This window comes from Leucopleurus acutus (assembly GCF_964270905.1).
Source record: "Leucopleurus acutus genome assembly, chromosome: 15".
Classification (NCBI taxonomy): domain Eukaryota; kingdom Metazoa; phylum Chordata; class Mammalia; order Artiodactyla; family Delphinidae; genus Leucopleurus; species Leucopleurus acutus.
In genome coordinates, this window is record NC_139157.1 from 32,487,544 (window position 1) to 32,491,227 (window position 3,684).

Below are 3,684 nucleotides of genomic sequence, written 5' to 3' on the forward strand. Positions count from 1 at the left end.
ATTCTATCCTGCTATTAAAATAATTTTCCTCATATGATGATTTCATCTGTCACATCACTGCTCAAGAACACAGCTATTTTATTTTGAACCAAAATACAATTCTCTTGTCTGTCTGTTGAGGCCTCCACCAATAAGCGGTCCTCCACTACCTTAGTCTCATTCCTCAGTTTCTAGCAAAGCAGATCTCACTGGCTTGTTCTCACTTCCCTTGTGCTTTACATTTCTCTTATCTGGAATGCTCTTCCTCTCTTTCCCACCACTCTGTGTTCTGTTCGTATTGGAAATCCAATTCGCATTCTTTGAAATAGGACTCTAACTTTATCATTCAGTATTTATTTTTACTCTGTGATCATTGTATTAAATTTGCCCTAACTTGTATGTTTCTTTCCCAGGCATTGCTTCAAATTGATATGATGTATATACTCTTCAGCTCTTTTCTATAACCTCTTCAAGTTTATCCACCCTGTACTGCCCATTTCAGGCCCAGAACTATGGCTAACTGGATTAAAAGTAGGTAAAGTGAGATACTAAAACTCAAGTGTCCACATTTGCAGTTATTAGTAGCCCTGGCTTAGGTTCATGGGAGGGAGCATGAAAGTTACCATCTAATAAGGGTTTAAATATTCATAACTAATTGGCCGTGCCAACTGTCTTTGATTCTGTGCCATTACTGTTTAGATGTACTGTCCCTTATTGTGACTTTATCTTTCAAGACACAATTTATTACTCCATAAATCTGAAACAATGAAATCAGTGTGTACTTGTATATGTAGACATATATTTTCTTTTCAACATGGACCCAAACCTAAAGGAAACTCCATTAAGGCTATAAACAGGAAAAATTCACCTCAGTTTTGATGGGTATTTCCATGGCTTCCTGAAATAAAATAGAGCCTGTTTGTTCTTAATATTTTTTATGATTTAGTGATAGCCTGTAGAGTACTATATTTTAATTTCAAAAAGGCAGTGAACAACAGATGTGGTAGAAGGCCAGGAAAGGGAGAAATGGGTTAAAAGAAGCAGTCAAAACTAAAAATATACAGCACCGGGCTTCCAAAGCAAAGCCAACTATAATAAGAGGAACAGAAAGCATTAGTGGGAAACCGGTTTCATTCAACCCTGGCACAAGAGGCAAAGAATTTTACTTTTTACTTCTTACAGATAATTTGACTTTGTTAAAGCACACCTTTATCTTCACCATATCATTTAAAATTTTATTTGGAGTTCTATCATCAACACCAATCTTCAGATTCTTATGATTAAATTTGTACATCTCTGTAGTTTGTTAGCTATAGATCCAAAAATCTAAAAAGTTCTGAAAGCTAATTATTTTTCCAACTCTTACAGTGGTAGAAAATTACCTGACCTGAATTAATTTGGTGGCAAAACCTTACCTGAACTGACATAAAATTATTTACTCTTTTTATTTATCCCGCTTGAAGTGAATATTCATACATTTTGCTGCTCAAACAATGCATTTGAATACAGAGTGAAGTTCCAGTCCTCTTGGGAGTGTGATGTAATATATTATATGGATACTATTATCTGCCTAAAATTCAAATTTTTCTAAATTTGGAAACATATCTGGCCCCAGAGACTTAGGATTGCTGATTGCAGACCTGAACTAATTTTCTCTTCTGAATTTCTCCTCTGATTTTCTCAGGAAGAAGTTTTAAATTATTTACTATTATCTTGAGAATATCTCTTTAATAACTTGGGTTTTTTTAAAGGTCTCTGCTATGAAGGAAGTAGCTAAATTAGGTTTTAACAAAGAACTCTGGATACAAGTTATACAAAGGGACTAAAAACACTTTAAAACAAGATCAAATGTCAAGGGGCACAATTTAGAACCCAAGAGTGTAAAGAGTTTTCCATATTTTATTTCTTAACTTCCATATGGGTGTGCTGAATGAAAAGAAATATACATATGCACATGTACATATATACACACATACATATACACATACAATAGGTACACATGCATATATTTTATCAATCTAATGGCAAACTTGAAAAACAGAATTAGAGCTATTAAATGTGTGTGTATGTGCATCTATATAATGCCATATTCTCACAATAGATCATATCAGTAGTTCAAATAAAAGATATTTATTGTTGCAAATGCAACCCCCCCACACACACACACACTTTCCATACAATGTACTCTATTGGTCACTTAATTTTTCTAGTATAGTTGTAAAAAATTAGTACTTTTCAATATTTTATCCAGTGGGATGGTTATAATAAAATTAGTATTGGCTCCCAATGTATAGTGCCAACTTCCTGAGGGGATAGGTTTGGGGTGGATACTACTGAACTAAATAACTCCGATGGAGTCTGAGTTGTACACAAAACATTCTGAATGTGTTGGGAGTAGAGCAAGTGAGCACAGGGCCTTTGATCTGCACTGGGTTATGACTCCCTGCCCTCTTTAGGGAGAAAGGCTGGCCGGCTGCTGTTACAAACAGGGCAAAGCTCTGGATTCAAACAGTGAATCAACATTTACTGAAGGTCCACCATTTGTCAAAATCTGAAGCAGATACTGGGAGCTGTTCCAAAGCTACCAGCAGGCAGAAGAGCCCTTTTCTGCAAGAACTCACAATGTAAGTAGAGATTCAGGGCAGCCACATATTAATGGAATTATCTAAGACATATTAATAAGAGAGCACTGATAGTGTTATTAATATGCATTATGACAGTCAAACTTAAAACATTTCCAGAAGAAAAATATCAAGTACTGGACTTGCTAAAGATACTCTTTCCACCTTTACCAGAGCCATACTCCTACGTATGGGGATATGTATTGCATTATGTGATCTATACAGAGGTTAAGAAGATACCGTAATGGGAAAAAAACTACAGAACACAGTTGAATTGCCATCTACAAGTGAGCGCCAATCAAAAGATGGGGGGATGGGGCTTCCCTGGCGCCACAGTGGTTGAGAGGCTGCCTGCCGATGCAGGGGACACGGGTTCGTGCCCCGGTCCGGGAAGATCCCACATGCTGCAGAACGGCTGGGCCCGTGAGCCATGGCCGCTGAGCCTGCGCGTCCGGAGCCCGTGCTCTGCAACGGGAGAGGCCACAACAGTGAGAGACCCGCGTACCGCAAAAAAAAAAAAAAAAAAGCCATTATTTTGGAGCATAAAAATCCTTCCGCTCCCAACAGAAAGTGAGAATTTTTATACTGCTTTGTCATGATGTGAAAGGGAGTAATGATTTCTTTCTCCATCAGTCTCTGATCTTTGCAAATGAAACAGAGAGGACAGGTCATGCTTTAACATGGATGGCAGCAGCCTCCTCTGGAGTCAACCTCAGGACTTCCTAAGTGAAAAGCCATGTCTCTAATTTAAGTATGAGACAGTAATTACTCTCACAGCCAGGGAGAATTTCAAGTCCCTACCTATTTGCAGCCCTGTCTAAAAACAATCAACTCCCCTTTCAAACTTGACCAAACTACAAATGGTATGAGAACTCAGTCACCTAATAAAGATGTTCATTTTGGCACTCAGTAGCTTATGCGTGGTTCACAGATGGCTTCTGTCTCATTTTTTGTGTAATCCAATCATACTGAGTCTCACAGTCTTCAGGAGTAATTGCAAAGCTCACCGTGACAACTGTCTCTTCTTCCAGATGTCGATATAAGGAGTGTGGCTTTCACCACTTCTTTGACATAGAATGTGTAC